This window comes from Saccopteryx leptura, chromosome 2 (genome assembly GCF_036850995.1).
Source record: "Saccopteryx leptura isolate mSacLep1 chromosome 2, mSacLep1_pri_phased_curated, whole genome shotgun sequence".
Lineage (NCBI taxonomy): Eukaryota > Metazoa > Chordata > Mammalia > Chiroptera > Emballonuridae > Saccopteryx > Saccopteryx leptura.
This window is the reverse complement of record NC_089504.1, coordinates 318,303,727-318,330,685: the sequence shown is the minus strand read 5'-3', so window position 1 is coordinate 318,330,685 and position 26,959 is coordinate 318,303,727. Positions and strand designations below refer to the sequence as shown.

Here is a 26,959-nt window from a genome sequence, read left to right as displayed (position 1 = left end):
GTCTTAAGGTTATTTAGTTTATAAAAGATGGGTGAGCCAAAGGGACAAAAATGAAAATACAGGTGAATCCAGTCTGCTTCTGTGATAGAACATTCCTGCTACTTTTAGAAGATGTGAAACATTTTGTATTAATGAAATACTGAGTGATCAGAAACTCAAAGTTAAGCACAGGGATACGTGCATAGCCAATCCGTGCAGCAAAGCACTTCCTGAGGTCACCAGAGCCGCACAAAAGGCCAGCTTCGACAGGGCGTGCAGTCAGCGCGTGCCCACCAAAAATAAGATTAGAGACCGCAATCCTGTCAAATGGGGGATCGGTTTCTCAAGTGGGATTTTCTAATACAGACCCTCCACCGTGAACACTGGCAGACCCCGTGTTATGAGAGGTCGCCCGGATGTTTTCTCAAAGCTGCAGTGTTGGCAGCTCCATCACGAGCTCTGACCCTTCCGATACAGTAGCTGCAGGCATTTTATTAGAATGCTGTCCGCTTCCCTGGCGCCGGAAAAGAAAGACGAAGTCTGGCTGGAGGTTAATGGATGCTGGGAGCAGCCTTCCTTGACCCATTCTGGTGTTCGGTTTATAACCCAGCCAATGCACCCCTGGTAGAGCAGCACCAATCCTGCTTAGATGTTTAAATCCTTAAATTAAGTTTTGTTTGTGCTCTTGACGTTAGAGAACAAATATTCAGAAACCACAGCCCTGCTGGGGAACGGTCTTGGCAGTGGGAATGTATTTGTGATCGTGCTCAAATATAAAACTGTGTGTTGATTATATGCACTGTATTATGATTAAAAACAAAAATGGTGACAATCCCAAAACACTCTCTAGTTCAACAGGAGAGAGGGAAGCCTTCCATAAATGATGATAATTCCTAAAACGAGAGTACTCCGTTGCCTTGGCTGAATATATACTTTACTTAAATTAGAAATCCTTCTACAAAATAAAAAAAAAAAAAGACTTAAAAAAAACCCTAAAATCACCAAAGAAAATTAATTTGTTTGAGTTAGAAAATTAGAATATGGGGCAATAATTTAACAAGTGTAAACCTAAGGTAATTTGAACAAAGACCCAGTGCTTACTTAGCATGTGCAAGCAGAAAATAAATATTGAATTTTTATATAAAAGAACACACCAAAATGACCAAATTCTTTGTTGAGGTAAAATTATGTAAATTTAAGAGTAAAATGCTTTGAGTTATAGAATATTAAAAATTTTTTTTTGCTCTAGTGTTGTAAGTCAGTTCTTTTATATAATAAACAAGAGACAATGCATCTTATGATCCTGTTTTGTAAATTACAATGGGTTTTTATTTTCCTTCTATGTATATATATATATGTAGAAAGAATACATGTTTAAAAAAATACATAATTAACACAAAATAATGTGGCCTTATTTCCACCTCTCATTTTAAAAGACATTGGAGAGCTCTTCAAGGTCTTTACATCTCAGAATTACTCTCACGGTTCTACATCTTGTCAACGAGAATCAAAGAATTATTTCAAGGGTCACTTAAAGACTCACAATTGACATGCTACTTTTTCAACAGGTGTATGCGTATTTCTTCCTTCCTTCCTTCCTTCCTTCCTTCCTTCCTTCCTTCCTTCCTTCCTTCCTTCCTTCCTTCCTTCCTTCCTTCCTCCCTCCCTCCCTCCCTCCCTCCCTCCTTCCCTCCCTCCCTTCCTTCTTATGTGTATTTCTTCCTTCCTTCCTTCCTTCCTTCCTTCCTTCCTTCCTTCCTTCCTTCCTTCCTTCCTTCCTTCCTTCCTTCCTTCCTTCCCTCCCTCCCTCCCTCCCTCCTTCCTTCCCTCCCTCTTCCTTCTTTCTTTTTTTCTTTCTTGACAGAAACAGAGAGAGAGTCAGAGAGAGAGATAGATAGGGACAGACAGACAGGAAGGGAGAGAGATGAGAAGCATCAATTTTTCATTGCAGCATCTTAATTTTTTGTTGACTGCTTGTTCATTGATTGTTTTCTCATATGTGCCTTGATAGGGAGCTACAGCAGAATGAGTGGCCCTCCCTTGCTCAAGCCAGCAACCTTTGGGCTTAAGCCAGCAACCACGGGGTCATGTCTATGATCTCATGCTCAAGCCAGTGACCCAGCACTCAAGCTGGTGAGCCCGCATTCAAGCCAGCGACCTTGGGTTTTCAAACCTGGGTCCTCCGAGTCCTAGTCCGTGGCTCTAACCATTGTGTCACCGCCTGGTCAGGCAGTTGTATGAGTATTTCATACAGTGAATACTTTGTCTTGCCTATTAGGATTCTCTACTATGCTAAAACCAAAGGAAAACTCCTTTTACAGATATATCTGGTCCGTTAACTTCCTAATAGCATTGTAAAACACTAGTATTTTCATGGTCAAATACAATTTGCAAAAAGATGCTATTTTTTTAAAAGTACATCACCATGCCTTAGTATATATTATATAAAATCAAACAAGGGGCATCAGAAGAAATTAATATAGCAAATTTCAACAGAAGTCACCCAACATAGTAGAAGCAATGCCAATTGTATAGATCTATAGAGAGAGCCAAATCCTACATTAAACTTTAAAAAGCAATTTAGCTATTTTTATTACTTACAAATTTTTGTAACTATATATTTTTAGGTGACATCCTAGAATGCTCTTTCATAACACTTCTCCTCTGTGCCTCCTCTGTTTCATTTTTTTGTGTATCTGTATGTATGTGACCTATCATATAAAGAAATTTTCACTGTTATCAGCACATTTTATATTTATCAGCATAGACCTCATTTCAGAGAATACCGGGAAACAAAATTTTTATCAACTGATTGTTGCATATTGATTCAGTATTTCTAATAAGCATTGATTATATGATATTAAGCAATGGGGAGTGTGCAAATTAAATGTACTCGGCTGCTTGCACTTAGGAATGGTTCATCCCCGTGCAGCACCCAACCCTTTAGCCAGAAGACCCTCCCTCTTTGCACTCAAAAAATCTTTTAAAAAATGGTTACATTTATAAGAGAATTTTTATAGATAAAATTTTAAATTTTATTTGGAACGCTTAATTGATTCTAACCTAGCCATCTGGAAATAATGCCTCTTAAACATTATGTTTTAAAAATAAAAACTACAAAAACAAAAAGAAGATCATTTGCATATTCAGAAACGGGAAAGAGGAGAAAATAGAAACCCCACATCTCACACTCCATTTGCAGGTCACCGACATTAATTTAATTTTAAAACAGTTGCAGCATTGAACTGGAGTGCCATTTAATGGCAAAGGGAATTTAATTAAATCAACCACATTATTAATGGCTACTTTCTTATTTTTTAAGGGCTATACATAATTCATGAACAAATTGAGAGAGCCCGCAACAAATTGAGAGAGCCCTTTTTTATAAAATAATTTTTTTTTTATGTTAAAAGCACTTTATCATATTGGAGTGGTGGGAAACAGTTTCTGCAATGAATTAGTTATAACTCTTTTGACACAAGCCCTATTTATAATTTAATTTCTGTAATATTTCATTAATACATATTGCCTTTAATCAAATATATATTTTGCAAGGAATATACATATATGATATATAACATATATTCTTCAATGACTATCTATTAGAATATTAGGGGGGAAAAAAGAATGTAAAGAAGGATATGAATACTGCCCCAAATCCTACTACCTTTTTTTTTTTTTTTTTCCTTTTTTTTTTTTTTTTTCCTGTATTTTTCTGAAGCTGGAAACAGGGAGAGACAGTCAGACAGACTCCCGCATGCGCCCGACCGGGATCCACCCGGCACGCCCACAATGGGGCGGTGCTCTGCCCACCAGGGGGCGATGCTCTGCCCATCCTGGGCGTCGCCATATTGCGACCAGAGCCACTCTAGCGCCTGGGGCAGAGGCCGAGGAGCCATCCCCAGCGCCCGGGCCATCTTTGCTCCAATGGAGCCTTGGCTGCGGGAGGGGAAGAGAGAGACAGAGAGGAAAGCTCGGCGGAGGGGTGGAGAAGCAAATGGGCGCTTCTCCTGTGTGCCCTGGCCAGGAATCGAACCCGGGTCCTCCGCACGCTAGGCCGACGCTCTACCGCTGAGCCAACCGGCCAGGGCCCCTACTACCTTAAATATATTCACTCTAGACATTTTCGTGTATTTCTTCTCACATTCTCTTTTCCCTAAGTATGTCCATAAACATATAAATATTCTATATACACACATATGGGCTAAATGTGCATGTCCCCCTCCCCCCAAATCCTACTGTGTTGAAATTCTAATCCCCAAGGTGATGGTATTACGAGGTGGGGCCCTTGGGAGGTGAGCAGGTCATTCATGTGGAGCCCTTATGAATGGGATCAGTGCTCTTATATAAGACCCCACGTAGCCAGGTTGTCCCTTCCAGCATGTGAGTTTACAGAGAAAAGACAGCCACCTAGGAAGCGGGATCTCACCAGTCACCAAACCTGCTGCTGCCTTGATCACGAATTCTCCAGCCTCTACAACTGTGAGAACTCCATGTATGTTGTTCATAAACCACCCAATTCATGATATAATTTTTTCCCAGCAGCCAAAATTACTAAGAGTGTAAACTGATCGATCTATGTACAGGTACAAGAGTGTGTGTGCAACAGCAAGAAAATACAAATTATTTATACATCGTTCTCCGTAAGTCTGATATCTCTCCACGTGTCTGTACCTACTGGCTCCATCATGGGTGAAATGACAAGTACCCCTTATTGCAGGGGTCCCCAAACTACGGCCCGCGGGCTGCATGCGGCCCCCTGAGGCCATTTATCCGGCCCCCGCTGCACTTCCGGAAGGGGCACCTCTTTCATTGGTAGTCAATGAGAGGAGCACATTGACCATCTCATTAGCCAAAAGCAGGCCCATAGTTCTCATTGAAATACTGGTCAGTTTGTTGATTTAAATTTACTTGTTCTTTATTTTAAATATTGTATTTGTTCCGGTTTTGTTTTTTTTACTTTAAAATAAGATATGTGCAGTGTGCATAGGGATTTGTTCATAGTTTTTTTTATAGTCTGGCCCTCCAACAGTCTGAGGGACAGTGAACTGGCCCCCTGTGTAAAAAGTTTGGGGAACCCTGCCTTATTGGATCCACAGTTAAATCTATCTTTCCTTAAATCTCTTCTCTATGCAGGAACCATAGTGATTTTTAAAAATAAAAACCTGATTGTACTGCTTCCTTGGTTAAAATTTTTTTTTTCTTGACTTTCTACTGCACTTTGGATCACGTGGGAAGTCTTAGCAAAACTCACAAGGCTCTGAGGGGTCTGCACCCCACCCTTCTCTTCTGCCGGGAGCCACCCTGTCTTCTCCGTGAGCCCTCCGGTCTAATCACACAGACCTCGTTTCTCCTATCCTGTGCTTAAAAGTCCTTTCATCCTCACATATGACTTTTTTTTTCTTTTGCAGAGGGTGCAAGATTTATCTGAGATTGAAATTAATGTCTAAACAAAATAGAACATTTAAAATTTTGCCTTTAGCGGGTCTTGTCCTTACCATTTGAGTCCTCACCTGCTGGTGTATGTGTGTGATAAGAACTTAGCTAAGTAATCACTCTACATTAAAGCTTAGTCTGGTTCAATAATTTATGCAGTCACTTTAGGTAATGCTCGGGTGCTTTTGGGAAAAAAAAAAAATCTTCTCTCATTGTCTGATTGCGTGGAAGAGAAGAGGTTAGTTAGTGTTTCCCACGGCCCTAGCTTTCAACAGAGGGACAGACCAGGCTGTTGTTACCAGGTCTGACTTCTGAAACATCCATCCACCGCTGACTCCATCACCCATGGCGTAGACCAATTACATGCTGGTGCCTAAGGCCCTAGGTAACTCCAAAAACGTGACAGCAAAGTAAACAATAACCATTTTCAGGAATACTCTTAAATAGCAGGACTATCTCACCTCAGGGCAGAAAGAAAGGGATCCTATTTCATTGCCTGTGAATGAAAAGGAACGTAAACAATGGCAAAAAACCAACTAGAAACAGTATGACTAAATGGAAGATTGCCCCGTTAGCTCAAAAATCAAACAGGATTCATTGAGAAAGAGAGAGAGGGGGAGGCAGAGTCCTGCTGGACACTGGGGTGTGGTGGTGGGAAGCTGACAGGCATTGGAGCCTAGATACAGTATCTACTGCAACCATTCAGATATGGTCTTCCACTTTTTTTTTTTTTTCCCATGAAAGAAATCATCTCAAAATGAATGCAGCTTGCCAATTATTTTGATGTCCTGGACAAAATATTCTGGAAGGAGAAGAAAATAATTCTCTGCTCCCTTAAACACACAGTTCATAAATTAATGAGCTGACCTATGCCTGCTGACAATTCAAATAAAACTAAGCCTGGCAACTAACATTTGTTGCAAGATCGGTGTCCAGCAACATGCTAACAGTTTTTATCCTCTCAACATTCTAAGCCAAATACGGTTTTTAGCCGGTTCCTCCCAATATGGGAACTGAACAGGAGGCTACTCTGATAAGTCTAACCCACATAAAAAGTCATATGCAGACAAAGTCTCTAGATCAATGATTCTGAGACCAGATCTGTGATGTGGTAACCTATCCAAGCTAATTCTCCCTGGGGAAGCTGTTTGGGGACCTCCGTCGGGTCCCCAGCATCAGAGTCCTGCCAGTTTTATTTTAATTATATATTTTAAATGAACACTAAAATACAAAGCAAGAAAGATGGAGAGAAACGTCACCACCTTCTATCACAGTCTTCAAGCATTCGTGAGGCCGGACGTCATTGGTCCCTGGCGAGAGGGGGTTAGGCATCCTTTACCTGGACTCACCTTCCACACCTGCATTGCTCTCTGCACTCACTCAATCCTTAGATCTTTAGTTCCTGCTCAGTAATTTTCCTTTCCTTGTTGGGACAGAGTTTTTCAGGAAACATTTATTGTTAAATCATCTATGGAGAGCCAGCCCATTCAGAAAGAGCCTGTAATGCAATTTTAATAACCTAACCAATAAAATGTAGTGGTTTTCACTTTACCCTTAGCAACGAGGGGGAAGGATGTCAGGAAAAATAAAATCAGACTAAAAGCAATAAACCAGTCAAGAGGTTTCGAAAGCAAAATCCTCCTCATATAAAACATGAAGGAATATATTATAAGATCTGGAATCCTCTAGCCACTTTATTAGATCATTTTATCAATTCCCATTTTTTATTTTTTGAGGGTAACTGTTGTTCACAGAAAACTACTTGAAACCCCTGGGCAAGCCCCTGGCGACCCACTTTGTCCTGTGCGAGGCTCCGGTGTGTTATCTCTAATGCTCTCCAATTGCCACTGGCTTCGGCTAGAGGTCGCTCTGCCTTCTTTGCTGGCACAGCAATAAGGTTAAGGGCTGCTGTGTTTTCCTAAGCATGGTCCCCATCTAGCATGAGAAGGGTGGAACAGATCCATGACCGAGACCTAAATAATGATTTCCCAGGGAACTTCCAATGAGGTGATTGATGTTCTTGCCTTTGGGAGTCCTTTCTCACACATGACTGATGGGAACAAACCAAAATGATGCAAAAACCTTTTCACTGGGAATAGAAGAACGTGGATGGTGGGTGCAGACTGAGATCCAAAGAAGAATAAAAGCAAACAACCATCAGGAAGGAGGCCAGCCGACCCTTCCTCCTCCTCACAGGGACTGATCTTGAGATGGGAATCACACCAGCTGCCTCGCTAACAAATCCCCACGGTGTTTATTTGGCTATGTGTGTTTAGATGACGTCAGTGATGGGAAGTTACCAGGGAAAGGATAGTAAAGAGGAGTAAGGTTGCTATGCAGATTTAAGTCCTTGCCTTTTCTGCTGATAAGAGTTTCTAAAGATGAGGTTATCCCCTTTTCCTGGTAGAGGAGACACCTTGCTAACGGAGCTTTCTCTTCTATATGCAAAAAGTCTCTTACAAAAGGGTAACTTCTACTTGGTTTTAGGGTTGGGGTGCGTGAAGCTGCATGTTAAAAGAAAGAACATAAAGCTATAAGCTTGCCCATCTGTGTGTTTACCTACTTCTCAAAGGTCTGCGTAGGGATTTACGTTTTACAATGTTGCCATGTCTTGGAGCACTAGAACCCGAAAGAGCTGGGAAAGAATTCACAGGTGAACGGTAAACCCTAAAGTCCAGAAAATGGGAGAAACTTCCCTTGTGTCACTGTGCTCAGACAAACCTAGGTCTCATGGAACTGACTGTCCAAGAAGTTGGAGAAACTAAATATGGGCTGGAGTAGTGGGGGAAATAAAAACATTTTTTCCCAACTGGACACCAAAGATAACTGTGTACAGTCGTCTAAGGAAAAGTTGTGATTTAAGTCTTTTCTCAATTTGTATTACATTAGCTGTCTTCATCTTTGCCTCCTCTGAATGGAAGCACTAGCTTAGAATGTAGAGAAAGAGTCAGCAAACGGTCAGCTTCTGAAATTCAAATTGGGTCAAGGGGTCCAAATACATGGTGATGGAAGATGGTTGACTTTGGGCGGTGGGTACACAATGCAATATACAAACTGTGTATCATAGAAATGTACACTTGAAGCCTATATGATCCTATTAACCAATGGTCACCCCAGAATGAAAGCTGAAACGGATCAGGGTCCGTCAGATGGACTTTCAGGAAAGGCTCTCTGCACACTAGAGTTGTAAGTCGGGACTCACAGTACACTTGCGCTGCATAATGTCCCTCTCCTCCAGGTGTAACATTCTAGAACTTTTCCATGCAGTCAACAGTATCAGGGTTTTATTTTCCAATAGGAAGAATAATTGTCAGTGCCCAAAATGAAAAGAAGCTTCAAACCCATCTTGATAATGTGAATTTCTCCATATCTGTTGGTTGAATGCATGGCACATGAAATTTTAAACACAAATTGTGAAAGAGAAGCAATTTTCTTCCTTCTGTGGGTGGAAGCATTGTGGTAGAGGCAGGACACTTGACTAACAATGAACATTTAACAGCCAGCTCTGTCCCTACGGGCTCAGATGATCTTCTCTAATGTGGATTCATGATGGGGTGGAGGAAGGACAGGGACGGGTTTGTGATGCTAAATCCTGCGTACAGTCACTGAATACACACGAATAAAACACTTTTCAAAGGTAGTAGAGTTATGATTGAATTCTGATTCCCCTGCCCTAGTGTATTCTGGTTAGTGTCACCAGAATGGCCATAATTGCCAAAAAAACAAACAAACTGTTTTTGGCAAGTTTCTGTTCTTAAGCACCGAATCCTATTTCTAAAATCTTCCCTATGAATTGGTTTTAATTGGTTTTGAATTTTTTTTTTTTTTTTTTTTTTTGTCTAACAAAATATCTCCCATTATGTTAGGGAGATATTTTGAATGGCTGTTCATTTGGAATGTATTTAATATCTGGACCGATGCATTTTCCATGGAGGAATCTTTTCTCTCTTAGATCACAAAGTTGATCTACAGCAGCTGCAGAAACGATAGGAGCAAAGCAATTTTACCAAACGACACACTTTACTGAAACAAAATTCTTTCATTTGATCCTAAGAACTACGTATCTCAAGCTGGATAAAGTGTCACATTTCTTACATGGAAAATTTGCAGCTTTGGCTCTTAATAGTCTGATCACACAAATGACTAAAACACCAACATTTTGTGGGAACATTTGACTGGAGCTTATGTGGTACACACGGATCTGTTTGCTACGAGCCCCAGCGTATGCAATGAAATGAAACGATCAATGAAACTAGCAGTATATCAGAAGTAGAACTCACACGTGGATGAAGAACACACGCCTCGGGAGTGTGCATTCCCACGCCCACAGCTTCCTACCGCTTAAACAGAACACTCTGTGCACCTTGCTACAATCCCCACCCTGCCCCACAGGAGTCGGGAAGCCAGAACTCGAAGAAACCATGTCCTTCATCTTCTCTGGCCAAGCCTGCGTGAGATGGGGAAACTGAGGCTCATCTGGTGGATGGATTTGTCCACAGTTACACCGTTCAGGGGAAAAAATATATAATAATTAGACACCAGGCTTCTGCCTTCCGGTATTTCCATATGATTTTGAAATAACCCTAGAACTTGTAAAACACTCCACCTTCTCTGAAACTAATATAATATTAAATGTCAACTATAACTAAATTTTTAATTTTAAGTTTTAGGGTTTTTTTTGTTTGTTTGTTTTGTGATAGAGACAGAGAGAGGGATAGACAGGGACAGACAGACAGGAAGGGAGAGAGATGAGAAGCATCGATTCTTTGTTGCGGCACCTTAGTTGTTCATTGATTGCTTTCTCATATGTGCCTTAACCAGGGGCTACAGCAGACCGAGTAACCCCTTGCTCAAGCTAATGACCTTGAGTCCAAGCTGGTGAGCTTTTGCTCAGACCAGATGAGCCTGCGCTCAAGCTGGAGACCTTGGGGACTCGAACCCGGGTCCACCATGTCCCAGTCCGATGTTCTATCCACTGCATCACTGCCTGGTTAGGCTTAAGTTTTAGTTTTAAAAAAATAGAAATATTCTGCATTACAATTGCCAGAAAAAAACAACAACAACAAGATATGTTTTCCTAGTAGTTACGCACAGGATTCTATAATATTTTCTCATACTCTTTTAGATTAACATACAACACATTATTATTATTTGAAGGGAAAAGTGTTTTCAAAGGCAGTAAGCTCGGCAATTGTGGCATATCATCAACAACTGTTGCCAAATAGAGGGCATGACCTTGAACGTGAAGTCCAGGTGAATTGTCATCAAGAACATTTTTCCATTTCCTACACTCAGTTCTAACCTTTCAGAGCCTGTGACCTTCCAATAAATGACAATATCTATCCTTTTATTTTTGCCACTAACTTTTCATTATGACAGTGGACTGACATGTACTGAGAGAGCAAAGAAAAAGTGTCCCAATAATTTAAAGTGCTTGCAGTATTAAAAAAAATAATTTAAAAAGCATGACTTCTTTAATAGATAACTAACTTCACGGTTCTGAAATATTCGAACAGGTCCGGATGTTGCCATCGTTCCTCTGTAGGTCGTCAGATATAAAGACGTATCAAAGGAAACAATGTGCTCTGAGGTTTTGATATTTTAACTCTGGGATAGACATCCAGAATTCTGGATACCAGCTTAGCCACTATCTACCCACAGGCAGTCTGAAACACCCACAAGGCATATCGTTTCAATGTAGTTTGTAGGGCGCAGAGGAGAAAGCAGGTTCATAAGAAATTCCAGTTGATGGAAAAATAGAAAACTCTTAAAATAGGTTGAAAATTTCAGAGGGGACAATACAGTCCAGTGTGAAATGCACAAGTTGTCTTATCGGAGCACGTGCCAAATTCAGTGCTCAATACTTCTGCCCAAAAGGACTCTTTCTTACTCATTCACATAGCAAGCACAAGGTTTCATTCTTTTCACTGAAAAGATGTCCCAGAGAGGGTCTCCTGGGGACACAGTCCTTCCCTATAAAGATCCAAAAGTAAACACACTATGACTAAATACACTGCTATCCACGGCCACAGCTACACGCCAACTCAATCAGCTACAGGTAGCATTTTCAATGTAAACCGGATGAAATTTGGTGGGCTAAACTTTCAAGTGATTAATGCATGTACCGTCTAAACATATTTTTCTTAAATTTAAATGTGTATAGCAGTCACCCAAGCAACTTAACCACTCTGAAAAGCAGTACTTCAGAAGCTAATGGTAAGATTTAAAAATTATGATGTGAGGGAAGTGGAGTGAGGTTGGGGAATACCAGGCTAACAAGGGTGTTTATAAACACGGGCTGATTTCAGACATCCTGTGCCCCTGGTGACCAGCACCGTCCCTCCCTCCCTTCCTCCTTCCCATTCTCCCTGCCGCCCTGCCTCCCTCCCTTCCTCCTTCCCATTCTCCCTGCCGCCCTGCCTCCCTCCCTTCCTCCTTCCCCTTCTCCCTGCCGCCCTGCCTTCCTCCCTTCCTTCCCTCCCGCCCTTCCTCCCTAGATTTCTCATTATTCTCCTGCTTCAGATCTTTGGTTCCAGTGACACCATGAAAACTTCAGCATACTTTCTGTTGTTGTTTTTTTATTTTTAATAAAGGAAGCTTATACTCTTGTCTTCCTTGTAAAGCTGTGGTCCTTCCTCAGGGCTGGTTTTGAGTCCCCAGAAGACACATGGCAATGTCTGGACACCATCCGGTGGCTACAACCAGGAGAGGGTGCTCGGGGCACCTAGTGGCTGTGGGCCAGGGAGGCTGGTGAGCACCCTAGAATGCACAGGAGCGACCCTCCCACAGGGAGTTTTCTGGTCCAAAGTGTCAATAGTGCAAAGGTTGAGAAGCTCTGCTCCAAAGTATTTTAACAAGGAAAGTTTTTTTTTTATGGCCTCTAAACATAAAGAATAAGGTAGGCGTTTGTGTACTTTCAACACAGAGAAGGGGGGGCAGGGCCGGCTCCAGGATATGAGGATAGCAAATTGATCACCTTCGCAAGTGTTGCATTTGAGATGCCTGGTAGGTAAACCCAGCAATACGAAATACAGGCTTTAACTGAACATGTAAGGTCGGGGCTTTTTAGAGCACGTAGACATTGAACTCGCAGGTACAAACGAGACTGCCTAACGCAAGAAACAGGGGCCAAAGGAGAAGAGCTGATGGCTGGGTCTTCAAGAGCCCTCATTTCACGGCCGGACAGAGAAAATGAACCCGTAAAAGACAGCGAGAACAGGCAGAACCCAGAAGAATAAGAGGAAAAACAAGAAGAGTGCGATGTTACGGAAACCAAGGCAAGGGATTGTTTCAGGAAAGAAACACTGACGTGTAGTGTCAAATGCATCGGAGAGGAGAAAGAAAGAAAGGACAGCATAGTCCATTTTACTAAGAGACATAGAGGTCATTGGTGACCTTTGGGAAAGGCTGTCCTGGTTGAGTGATGAGGTAGAAGCCAGTTTGAAGTGGCTAGGACTGAGAGGCAGTGAGGCTCTAGAAAGATCTCTCCCGGAAGTGTGATTGTAAAGGGAAGCAGGGGTTGGGGAAGCATGTGTGTGAATCAAGACTGATAGGGGACAAGTCTCATTTCATCACCATTTTTTTTTTTTTTAACAGTTGACTTCTTTTTTTTTATATATAATTCTGTTTTTTTTTTAATTTTTTTTTATTCATTTTTAGAGAGGAGAGAAAGAGGGTGAGAGAGAGACAGAGAGAAAGAGAGAGAGAGGAGAGAGAGACAGAGAGAGAGAAGGGGGGAGGAGCTGGAAGCGTCAACTTCCATATGTGCCTTGACCAGGCAAGCCCAGGGTTTCAAACCAGCGACCTCAGCATTTCCAGGTCGACGCTTTATCCACTGCGCCACCACAGGTCAGACACCTTTTTTTTTTTAATAGAGACAGAGAGAGTCAGAGAGAGGGATAGACAGGGATAGACAGACAGGAACGGAGAGATGAGAAGCATCAGTCATTAGTTTTTCGTTGCGCATTGCGACATCTTAGTTGTTCATTGATTGCTTTCTCATATGTGCCTTGACCGCGGGCCTTCAGCAGACCGAGTAACCCCTTGCTCGAGCCAGTGACCTTGGGTCCAAGCTGGTGAGCTTTTGCTCAAACCAGATGAGCCCGTGCTCAAGCTGGCGACCTTGGGGTCTCGAACCTGGGTCCTCGGCATCCCAGTCCGACGCTCTATCCACTGCGCCACCTCCTGGTCAGGCTCCTTTCATCCCCATTTGCCTCCCCCTTTTACCCTCTGCAACCTCTGTCCACCCCTCCCCCCTTCCCTCTGGTCATCACTAACTGTTGTCTGTGTCTATGAGTTCTATTTTGTTGTTTGCTTGTTTGTTTATTTTTTGCTTAATCCATTCACCCAGCCCTCAATTTATCCCCCAACAGCTGTCAGTCTGTTCTCAGTCTCTATGAGTCTGTTTCTACTTTGCTCGTTTATGTGGACCATTAGATTCCATAAGTAAGTAAAGTCATAAGGCACCTGTCTTTCTTGGCTTGGGGTGGTGAGCACACAATACAACATACAGATGACGTAGTATATAGCATTGTACATCTGAAGCCTGTATAACATTTTTAATCAATGTTTCCCCATTGAATTCAGTACAGTTAAAAATAAAACAGCAGAAAAAACTAACTTATTTTAAAGATTGACATGGCACAGACCCGAGTGTGCTGAGAGGTGGATGGCAGTGGTTTGGTTAGAAGCTAGTAGTGTGATCCACATGGGAGGAAAGAAGAAGTTTTTTGTGTGGAGTTTCTCTGAGGGGACAGGGGACAGGATCCAAAGGACAAAGAGGCAATGAGGCTCTAGAAAGTCCTGCAGCTGAGGGAACTACCCCACCCCCCACTCTACCCAAAGGGGAAAATTAATTACTGTCTTTATTGGTGGGTTTACAAAAAACTGACACAAGGTTCAAGACCTACTGCATAGAAATAACTATTTATTACCCAAGTAAAACACAGTGAGAAGGGCTGTAATACAGTCTGCTATGATCTGAATGCTTGTGTTCCCTTCTAAGTTCATATGTTGAAATCCTAAGCCCCCCAAGGTGATGCTAGTAGAAGGTAAGGCCTTTGGGAAGCGATTAGACCACGAGGCTGCCACCCTCATGGGCGGGTTAGTCCCCATAGAGAAGAGACCCAGGGAAGCCCCCTTTGCTGTGTAAGGTGACAGAGAAAAGAGGCTGTTATGGGTTCAAGCTCTCACCAGACCCCAGAACCAGAAGACATAAGTGTTTGTCATTGAGAAGCTGTGATATTTTGTTATTTCAGCCCAATATTGACTAAGATGTTATCTTTTCAGTTATCCAAATGCACCTCCCTAGGAATTCCAGAAGGCAGTCACAGGAAATGGCCTGCCCTTGCCCTCAGCGGCTGCCCACACCGCTCCCTTCACCAGAAATGTGCTGCCTCCCTGTGTCCTCCAGACACCGTTCCCAGGCGTGCTCACATCACCGGTGCAACCCGTGTCCAGCACCCTAGACAGCTGTAAGTGCTAGCTTAGGAGACAAGCTTTCCTTCTCATTTTTCTTGTAACTGTCTCCCCAGTGGATTGCTATGTTGTGCTGGCAAAACGGTATCTCTCTGGAATTATACCTTGAACTCTCAACTCCTGTTTCTATGGACGTGAACATGTACCTCTGAGAGCAACCCTTTAGAAACATGCTTCTCCGTTCTAAGCAGCCCTGCTGAACAGATGGGTTAATTCTGAGTTAATTAGAAAATCCAGTTAAACAGAAATTCTGCTAACTGGGAGCCTCCCTTTTATAATCAAGCTAATTAAAACTGGGTGATTATTGAACTTCTTTCTTCCCAGACGGTGACCCCATTGAAGGTAGGATATTTCTTTCTCATTAAATTAAATATAAAATGCATTAGTCAAAATGCTTACTGGAAAAATAACTGTCCTGGGCTTAAAGTACAGTTGGCAAGAATGCGTGCTGGAGACACAAGAATAAATAGCAACAGGTTTCTAATTTCAAGTACCGATTTCCCACCTCCACCTCTAACACATATACCCAGGTCACACAGAACGTTAAAGAGCAGACAGCACATAAGGAATAAACCAATGGAAGAAGCCTTCCTCTTATCCCCTTCCTTTTTAAAGTACAAACCTACAATTTCAGGGAACAATAGCAGACCAAAGGCAGGGACAGACTCTAGAAAGACTCTAGAAAGAGTCATAGTTTGCTGCATAAATTATAAAATAAACTGAACAATAATAAATGACAGTTCTGCTCCAAAAGAAAGGGCAGGGAAAGACAAATACCATATTAATTTTACTTCTATGTGGAATTTTAAAAAATCAAAACAAAACAAAGAAAACAGAGCCATAGAAACAAAGAACAAATTGATGCCTGCCAGAGGGAGGGGGTGGCAGAGAAAGCGGAAGTAGTCAATAGTGTTGGGACAAGTTTGTGTGGTCACAGGCAATGGCTAGACTTCGTGTGGTGAGCACACTGTAAGATAAATAAGTGTTGAATCACTATGTTGTACAACCTTAAACTAACATAATATCATATGCCAACTAAACTTTAAGAAACATGCACATAGACACACACACACACACACACACACACACACACACACACGAAATGTCTACTACAAATGGAATCCTCCATTCTGGAATTGAAGAAGGTGGCAAATTCTCTTCAATGCAACTTATGTAATGCTAATTATATTGCAACTTTAGTCATTAAATGAGAAGTATAAAACTCAAGAAAAATGTAAGACAGGATCCTTGCTTTATGCATGGATCCATGAAGAGCAGTTTTATTATTAACTTTAGTTACTAAGAGTCAAGTCATTTAGCAATATTGAGTCACTTAAAAGGCTCAAGCCGTGGGTGAGGTCCTGGGGGTGCACTGTGGGCTAGAACATTCTAGAAAGTCTTCACACAAAAATCAGCTTGAGGTAGATCACTGGGGATTGCTTTAGTTTCACCATTTGTCAAACGACAAATGAAGCTGAATTGTTGCTGTCAAGGATGTCTTTTAAATGTGAGCCAATTAAATTCGCTATTTGCTTTGATATGTTTGTGCCAGTCACTGCAATTTAAATGCTCCTGTTTGAAAATGAATTTTACTAAGTACTTTTTATTCAACTGCAACCTGAAACTTTAAAATATGCCACATTTTCACCACCTTATTCCCCCCCCCCCTCCGCTTTCAGCATTCTCTACTAAGAATGACACATTTCTGAAAGCCATTCTGAACAAAACAATCACAATCAGGTTTTTCCTACCCTTTGATGGAGCGTCAACCTTGCCCTCTTCCCGAAGCCCGGTAAAGATAAAGGCTGTTCCTGGAACCCTTAGGAAGATGAATCCCGGTCACAGAGGGCATGTGCCTGCATCTATGAATAGTAAAAGCATCCCAGAAAGGTGTCTATTTGCCATCAAATAGATGTACTTTATTTATGTACTTTATAACAGCTGCCATTCAAGTCTATGTGTTTTCAACGTGACTATAATATGCCTCATAGACTCTCTTGTGGCTTTTTTTTTTTTTTTTTTGGTATTTTTCTGAAGCTGGAAACGGGGAGAGACAGTCAGACAGACTCCCGCAGGCGCCTGACCGGGATCCACCCGGCACGCCCACCAGGGGGCAATGCTCTGCCCCTCTGGGGTGTCGCTCTGTTGCGACCATAGCCACTCTAGCGCCTGGGGCAGAGGCCAAGGAGCCATCCCCAGCGCCTGGGCCATCTTTGCTCCAATGAAGCCTTGGCTGCAGGAGGGGAAGAGAGAGACAAAGAGGAAGGAGAGGGGGAGGGGTGGAGAGGCAGATGGGCGCTTCTCCTGTGTGCCCTGGCCGGGAATCGAACCCGGGACTTCTGCATGCCAGGCCAACGCTCTACCACTGAGCCAACCAGCCAGGGTGACTCCTGTGGCTTTTATTCTATTGGTTGCCTACCCAGTAAAATGCCTGACCTCTGATTTAGCACTCAACTACCCATAACGTGGCCCTAACGTTTTCATTTCTGCATGTTAGTCAAATGATTGGTTAACTTCCTCTAACACGTCTCATGTTCTTCCCCCTCAGTCCCCTTCGCCTCTTGCTTATTCTGATTGGGGTCATGCCCATGTTCGTTTAGTTTACACCCTTCTCTCTTGAAAGAACCCATCTTCCATGAAACCTTTACGGACATTCCTGGTTCCCACTAGTTTCTGTCTTCCCTGAGATGCTCTTGGTCGCTTCTCACAAACTGCCTGGCATGATCACATCTACGTGTGATGATTTAATATCACTTATGTTTAGAGGATGAGTATAGGCTCACTCACCCACTCATTCACTCAACAAAAAATGGCCATTTACCCAATAAAAATCTACCATGTAGATTTTCCTGGGCTGGGCACTGAAGATACAGTGGGAAGCAAAGCAACCTCGTTCCCAGACCTCCATGACATGACAGGTGGACAAGGGAGGTGGATGTTCCGTGAACCGCAAAGGACAGGGGACCTTAGGTGTAGGTGCTGAGCCTTTGGGGACATCATTATTCTAAATGTCTTCTGTTGTAACCATCAGATGAAGGACAGAGGAGACTCTGATTGGTGGGACTAGCTGGCAGGATGCCTCAGAATGAGTGAGAAGTCCCTGAGCAGAAACAGGAGGAGTTCTGCTCAGAGCAGAGGGAGAGTAGAAGATTTTGACCGAGGCTGGCTCGAAGCTTCAGGTGTAGCCTCTGGGATCCACAGTCAGAAAAGTCAAGTTGAGGGACTTTATGATGATTATATTCAATGACAAGTGTTTATTTATGTCCATTACACATGCACACACACATACCACCACCCCCACCCCCACCACCACCACCATCGCCATCGAAAAGGACACTCATCTGTTTAGGGCTGCAATTTTTAATACTAGAAGCATAGTAAGGCTAAAGCAACTACACATAAAGAATAATTAGAGAATATTAAGTGTTTACATATGAGCTTTCTAATTATTTAGGTCTCAGTTCAGGGGGATGACCTTGCAAGTGCATGGCCACGACATGTTGGAGGATCTTACCAAGTGGAGGAGAAAGAGTAGGTCCAATAATTAAGAGGTAGGTTTGTTGAAAGAATGATCTCTACAGGTTGAAAGCTCAAAAGAATATAACAGGAGAGTTACTGGAGCACGTGGTAGTGATTCAGGCACTGAAAGCTGCAAAGAACAGGTAAAGACCCAAAGGTCAGGACAGACTCAGAGTAAGAAAGGCAGACAGTGATACACTGAGCTTCCGTGCTGGGGGAGTGGAGTGAGGGCAGGTTTGGGGAACTGCTCATTTATCGGATACATGACAATGGGAAAAAAATGGTTTGGGAACCTCTTCAAACAATGTTAAGTAGCCTGAGTTCTTTCTATAATTAGCAAGGTTTTGAAAGGTCTGGTCACTCTATCAAGCATTTTGATAAGATTTTCTTTGGGCGTGTACATTACAGGATCTTTGCAATGAACATCAGCCTCGCTGGGCTAACGTAATATGTCGCGCCTGTAAATTAAATTCCACTGCTTTCCAAACAACCACGGGCATATCACAAAGACCTAATTTAGGGAATTGAAAAAGGGATCTTAAGGGTGGTCAGCCTTTTGTTCTCCATCATACTTCTGGTAGTTAGAAGAGATCATCGTCAAAGAGCAGCCCGTCAGGACACTTGGAGCCTGCAGGCAACGTGCCTTTAAGCCCTGGCCACCCCTACTCAACCCAAGCATCGGTTTGATTCCGTGACAGGTCAGAGAAGTAGCTCAAATGGTTCTCCTCTCCAAATGGTTTCTGACAAAGGAGTTGAAATGACGACTATTTTCTTTTAGCAGACTCACATACAAGAAAATAGTCACAGTGAAACAAGTTTTTCTGTGACTATATAAAAAATATACCCAAGTATGTAAAATGGCTTGGGAAATGACACGTACTTCAAATGGGATGACACCAGAGGTCATTCTGGCACCCTTGTGCCCTCTTCTGCGAAGAGCAGGTCCCCCGGGTGAGGAAGGGATCCTGCACTCAAATAGAATCATGTTGACTTAATGACCCGTGTCTATTTTCTATGTAGATGGAGTCTGGGTTAGTGATCCCGCTGCACCGTCCCCTCCGTAAGTGTGATGTCTTAGCTAAAGAGATTGCATCTGTCATGGTCTAAACATCCCAGAAAAGACATCGGTGCCTGTTTGCTTTCATATAAAATGATTATAAATTCAGGATGCTAGGAGGATAAAAAAAATTGTATCAGGGTATTGGAATACTACTAATTATAGCTATTATAGATCTACAGGTATATTTTATCAATATATATCTATATTATATATAGATATATAATAATCGGATCTAATATATAATTGGTATATTATGATTATATATAATCAGTGGTATAGATATATCAGTATATATTTATGCCAGTTTACTATTATTTATTCTTAAAGTTTTAACAGAAGGATGAGTGTCATGACTATGTGACATTTCTATATAGAAACTGCAAATGTCTACCATCTATTAGTGTTTGTCTATAAAATTATATCAGTAATACTTCTCATTTCTCTAATTTTGACATTTTTGTATTTGCATGAACAAGCTATTCACAGAAAAATGGATACTAGAAAATCATCTCAGTGGAAATAAACTTTTAAAATAATATTTTAAATGATACCAAACATTGCTTTTTAAAACACCTGCTCTTTTGTTGTCTACTAAACCAACAATGAGCCAGGAATAGCATAATTCAAAATAGTGATACTATGTCATTCATGAAAGTCAAGACCAAACCATTTGGGCAGAGATTCTGCCTTTGTTCCTCCCTCCACACTCCAGGGACAGGCTTCTGAAGCAGCCTGCATCTCAATTGTCCTCTGTGACCACTTTATCCTGATCCCCTGCGGAGGGGAACTGAGAACCATTCCCTAACTTCCTCGCTGCATGCCTTTTGTATTCTCAGGACCCGATTTCAGTGCACTCACCTATGAATTCATGTCCATAGCAGAGTTTTGCAGGTAGGAATTTTGGTTGCTTTCAGAAATTGTTCATAATATAATATTCATTAGAGCAGAATAAAATAAAAAACAAGTGTTTCTTAATGTCAATCACATGCAATGTAAAATCTATTTTGAAAACAAAGGTGATATTAATATTTCATAATTGTTATAAAATGTATGCATTTAAATGACTATCTTTTTAAGGGGATAATTCTCCATGTTCATGCCTACGTCCCTGCTACCAATGGTGATCCGTGGCAGAAAGGAACAGAAAGAAGTGATAAACATGAACATTCTCTGTTGCTGCATTAATCACAGAGGTCAAGGTAGAGGAGTAACCTCAGTGTCTGTGAATGGATGAACAACAAATATATATACACATACACAATGAAATATTACTAAGCCTTGAAGAAAAGAAAGAAATCCTGCCATTTGTGATAACTGGGAGGGCATTATGCTTAGTGAAATAAGCCAGACAGAGAAAGACAAACACTATATGATATTTAGTATCACATAAAAAAAAAAGTCAAACTCATAGAAGCAGAGAAGAGGGTTGGTTGCCAGGGACTGGGGGGAGGTGAGGGAAATTGTATAGCAAGATGACTATAGTCAATAATTCTGTATCCTATACTATAAATTTGCTAAGAGAGTAGATCATAAGCATCCCCACACATATTAAAGATGTAATGACGTGGGGTGATGGGTGTGTTAATTAACTTGATTGTAGAAATCCTTTCACAATGTATACATATAGCAAATCATCATGATATATATACTTATATTACAATTTTCTTTACTCATTGTGCCTCAATAAAGCTGGGGAATAAAGTGTGAACAACCTGAGTTGTGGATGAATGAATGAGACAGCATCTTTCTAGCTCTTGATACATTGTGGAATGAATAAATTCATGAACTAATTGATTCTTTGAAAAAATTTTAGGAAGCAATGCTGAACAACAGCCTATTTCTAACGTTATTTTGGTTTTTTTGTTTTATTCCTCCTGGTATTACCACCACACTTCACCAAAGAAATTCACCTCAATGTCACATACTGTGGTATTCAATGTGTACTTTGGTTATTTTGTCTTCAAAACTCCAAAGAACACTTTTAATAAATTACACTTGACACTTCAGAACGACTTAGTGCTGCTGGAGAAATTTTGTTGTTGTTGTTTACAACAACTCAATAGAAATAACATTTTGGCCTGACTTAAATACTAAGTGCAGATTATTGCTTTTGACGTCTAGATAATCACTCAATACATGGTACAACTTATCATTTTAGGCAAATTTATGCCATTCACTACTTTGAGTTGTCTTTTTTTTTCCTGCCCCAATAGTTAATACTGAGATTATCTGTAAAGTTTGACTTGTGCCTTTTTGTGTTTTTTTTTGTTGTTGTTGTTGTTTTGTTTTGTTTTGTTTGTACTTTTCTGAATCTGGAAATGGGGAGACAGTCAGACAGACTCCCGCATGCGCCCAACCGAGATCCACCTGGCACACCCACCAGGGGGTGATACTCTGCCCATCTGGGGTGTTGCTCTGCCGCAATCAGAGCCATTCTAGCGCCTGAGGCAGAGGCCACGGAGTCATCCCCAGCGCCTGGGCCATCTTTGCTCCAATGGAGCCTTGGCTGCGGGAGGGGAAGAGAGAGACAGAGAGGAAGGAGAGGGGGAGGGGTGGAGAAGCAGATGGGCGCTTCTTCTGTGTGCCCTGGCAGGAATCGAACCCGGGACTTCTGCACGCCAGGCCGACGCTCTACCATTGAGCCAACCGGCCAGGGCTTGACTTGTGCCTTTTTGTACCTGAAAGAACCTTTGTTTTCTAAGGTTCATCTGATCACATGACCAGATAGGAATGGAAGGTTGATCCAGTTTTCTATCCAAAAGAGCACGGTGCAAGGCAAACACTCAAGAGTGAGCACAGGGTATGGGAACACGGAATTTCAGATGGACCACAAAGAGCCTCCTAGGACTCCAACTCTGGGTATGTTCTCCAGGCTCCTCTCGGAGCTGGATGGAGATTTCCCTCTGCATCTGACACAGTGATATTACTAAGATACTAAGCCAATACCCACAAATTTGCTGGTAGACAATCTAACAGGGAAACCCCAGTGGGGTATGTTTGCTCGCCCTATATTTCTAAAACACAAGTGCTTCCAAGAAACATGGAGCCAAGTTTCAAGCCCGGGCACAGAAAACCTATCAACGTCTGCCTTCTCTTTTTGTCCCTGGCCCCAGTTTTCAATCTTAATTGGAAAGAAGCAGTTTCTAAATAAAGCCATTAAATAAGAATAAGTCATCCTGCCAGACAGACAGTAGTTAGGATGCGGAAGACAAAGAGCTTGGGGGTTTTGTTGGGTTGTTTTCTTCTCTCTCTCTCTTCTTAACATTCCAAACAAACATCAAGAACTAAATCTCTCCCCACAACCCTGGCCACTCGTCAGCATCTCTGTGATAGAGTACAGGGCCAGCGAGCTGAAAATGTTGCTAGGAGGCCTGGCAGGGGCTTTGTTGGGGGCAAGCTGGGCACTCCCATGGTGCCACTCCGAAGTCTGAAAGCTTGCCATTCTGTGAGAAGGCGAGCCTCCTCCGGACCATCCCTGCCTGTGAGCTGGAAGAGGACAAGACCGGCAGGGGGTAGGGTGAATCCTGGAGGCAGGAATTCTCCTCTCTGGGAAACAGACACTGACTCTGAATGTGTGTATTCAAAAGCCTAGTCACTCGTTCACATCTTCCACAGGGTGCTTCCAGAGTCCCTGTGGGAAAGCTGATGGGAACGTTCTGTAACCTGGGTTTTGGTAGCGTAAAGCCACGTTTTATTCTCAGGACACACGCTTTGAATCACAGCGTTTCTGAGTTCCAAGTTAATCATGAGTGCTCCTGCCATGGCTACCACGCGTAGCGGGATGTGGGACCTCCCTCAGACAGAGCACTCAGGAGGGCGAAGGGCAAGGATGCACCTTGACCCCACTCCCTAGCGACAAGGAGCTAAAGCAGCCATCTCTCCTAACCCGTCAGAAAGTAGAGAGTGGGTTAATTCAGATAACTTCACCCATATTCTTTTCTGGAGAAAGTAAACTTTTGCCCTTCGAATGTCTTACTGATTATCAACAGAGGATGCTGAAAAAGTCCAGCCCACAGCACCTAATCCAAAATTATCAGTCGCGGTGGCTCCGAACCTGGAGGCTATTGTTACTACCATGGGGAAATGCATTTGTAATTTCATACTGGAGCTCGAGGAAAATACTTCTCCACTCGGCGACGGCTTAAAAATAATAACCGGTGCCAGGTGGACCAAGGCAGACATTCTTGAGAACATCTGGCTTTATTAGCTCACTGTGCATCTCTGTGTGGATAAGGAAGGGGATGCCCCAGGGGTCATACATTCTGAATGGAGGGGACGATCAGTTTTGGAAATAGAAACCAGAACTCTCTCAGTGCTGTTAACATACATGGGTTGCTCTTTAATCAAGCATTTACACACCAGGAACCTCTTGTCCCGTAAAAGGTGTGCTCTCTCCTCTTCAGACCCCCCAAAAATCAACTTTTCTAACTTCCCACCAATGAAATCTTCATCATAGAAATCCCCTGGATGGGGTTCTGGATAGATATTATTCATTGTAGAAAATAAACAAATGCCAAAGAATTATGTCTCCCACACTGGCATGTAGTTACTATGCAGAGAGAGTAACGTGCATTAACTCTTGTTTCACTGTGTTACTGGCTGGTTCCCTTATTCCTCAGACTGGTTTGATTTCATAATAAATGCATTAACTTTTATGCAAACTTTAAATGGCACCCTTAAAAAAACTCTTTCTGTAGATTTTAATTAATTGTGAATATTTAATACATTTTTGCATAACTTAAGCAAAAGCTTCTCCTTTTTTTTTTTTTTTTTTTTTCTTGCCCAGGGCTCTTCTACTTTAATTAGTATGCACTGCAGCCTCGAGAACGTTGATGCTGCTTCCAAGGAGCAATAATTCTGATCCACTTAAACTCACCATCATCAGATATGGGTTCCACATAGTAACTATTACACTGCAAAAGGAAAGTCTCAAATGCGAGAGAAAGGGAAGCTTTTCAAAATTCAACTTTTTCTTGGTAGGTGTTATCAAAAAGTTAAAAAAAATATGAAGAGTTATATGTATATCTAATTATTTTTACAGTGTTTCTGTGAAATGTATCAGTAATTCAGGTGATATGGTAAAAATAAAAAAAAGCAGGAATAAAATTATTGTAGAGAATAAAACTGTATCTTATACAGATGTCCTACTGGAATTTCCACAGAAGGTAACTGATGAGGTCTTCGGAGAGGCTGACAGCAGCCCTCTGGTCAGCGCCCGTGACTCAGGGGAGCCAAACCATAGGTTTACAGCAACTTAGGACTACAGCCCTACGAGAAAAGAGAAGTTGAGCCAATACCTTTCCTTTTCAGAACTGGAAGTGAGAACTATAAAAGCAATTGGCCAGCTAGCATTGACGGCTAAACAAAGGTCATGATAGAGGGAGGTAGAGGGCCAAACACAGGCACTGTGAGAACTGAAGCTGTATTCATTTGGATGGTATCGGCTGTAAATAACAGAAAAGACAACCAAGTCTGCCTTCACAGAAAAGGAAATGCATTGGTTCAAATAAATGAAAAGTATGGCGTTGGATGTAGGCTTGATCGGGGCGGGGTGGTTCATGCAGAGTCACCAAGATCCTGGCTTTTTACTATCTTCCCGAAGCTTCCTCACTTGGTCCTCAACCTAGGGCTATCCTACATGTGATCCCAGATAGTTTCCCAGGGTGGTGGCCCTTGACCACAAGCATAGCCCTACGTAGTCTCAGGGGCCATGGGTTGTGACTACAGACAGAGTAGCTTCTCTGAACCCAAACAGAAGCCAAAGCTTATTGAAAAGTGATGGGATGTGGAGGAGTGGGGGTGGGGGGGAGGTGCCCACAGGGAATGAGTCACTGAGAAAACAAGCAATGTATGCCTATCACAGAATTTCTGAGCACGCAAAAACTATAAGCAGAGCAAGCTCAGGGGGAAGTGAGTGCATTATCGCTCAGATATGTTGATGCAGTGTTTGAGTAAAGGTCTGTAAACTTGTGCCTTTAAAACTGTCTTAAATCCTAAACCCCCTCTAGCTTTAGTCTCAGCCGGGTCCACGCCTGTTACGGAAGGTGACCCTGCACCTCCGCTTGTCCAGGGCAGAACCAGTTCATACTTGGTATCTTCCTTTCGTTCTCAGAAGCAGCTCAGTTTTCTGACAAATAATATGGTCACCCTACTCTTAGGGCACCTTCTCTTGAATTCCTATACACGTCTCCCTAATCATTTCATGTGTGGGTTCAGAAATTGTCCATACTTGGGCTGGTTTGAGTTGGTCTCTGCAGACGACTTTTTTATCAGGAGGAAACTCCAAGATGACTGGGAGGCAGGACAGCAGCCTCGACTCCGAAGAACAAGGGTGCGGGTCTTGCCAGTGATGTCAGCACAGCCAACTGGACACTCCCCTAGGAGACAAAGTTTGGGGAGACAGGTACAGGTGCAGGGTCTGGGTGAATGTTCTGGGTAACTGACAAGGAGTCTAGCACATGGTGTTCTGGTGAGAGGTGACAGACCTTGGCGTCTCCTTGTCCAGCTTGGGTTCAGCCTTTCATCACTTGAGCCACAGAAGTGGCTTTACTTTTCTTTCTTAGATTGTTTATAACCAAAAGCCCTGGCTTGTACAGTGGCTTGCAGTGCCTGAGTCAAATTGAGACAAGGTTGCTGACAGAGGACTTAGGAATGAATCAGCCAGTCAGTATCCAGAAACCACCATTTGAGATATATTGTTCTATATTGTCTGTATCCTTTCTAGATGTAGAGACAGACAGTAGCTTACTGGAACAGGGCTTTCTGTTTTCCTTTCTAAGAGTAATACAAGGCGTGACACTCTTAAAGACAACAGGTGAGTGATACAGGTGAGAAACTGAGACTTAAAGTTCTGAGAAAATGGTAATCAGTTGTTACTGTGTTCCAAGCATGGTGCCCGGCTATTTCCTAAGATTGCGCTCCTACATCATCTGCTGTGACTTCTTTTCAGAGGCAAAGATAAAGGAAATTGGTTTCCTGCTTCTGTGAGAAGGCACTGCCCTGCAAAGACCCCCGTCCTCCCCACCCGCCTTCGCGCCACTGCGCCGCGTCCTCCCCACCCGCCTTCGCGCCACTGCGCCGCGTCCTCTGCACACCTGCCTTCGCACCACTGCGCCGCGTCCTCCCCACCCGCCTTCGCGCCACTGCGCCGCGTCCTCCCCACCTGCCTCCGCACCGCTGCGCAGCGTCCTCTGCACACCTGTCGCCTGGCTCCCCTCCGGGCAGAGCCCCTGGACCGGCAGCATCTGCATCGTCTTGGAGCTTCTTAGGAATGCAGAATCTGTCCTCATTACAGACCCACTGAATAGAATCCGTCTTTTAACAAGATCCCAAGTGATTCATAGGCACATAAAAGGTTGGGAAGCACAGGACTAAAATGTTCGCTCTCCAAAAAAGTTTGGTTTTTCCCCTAGTGCTCTTCTCTCCAGTCAAGTTCACCTGGCCATTGCGAGCTTGCGCCACGAGCCAACCACGCTGCGTTCAGCCCTT

General features: G+C 42.7%; 1 protein-coding gene across 1 annotated transcript in view; it reads right to left on the bottom strand.

Moving 5' to 3' along the window:
• Positions 1-26,959, bottom strand: part of CNTNAP2 (contactin associated protein 2) — a 1,312,105-nt gene that overhangs the window by 516,679 nt on the left and 768,467 nt on the right. The window lies entirely within an intron of this gene.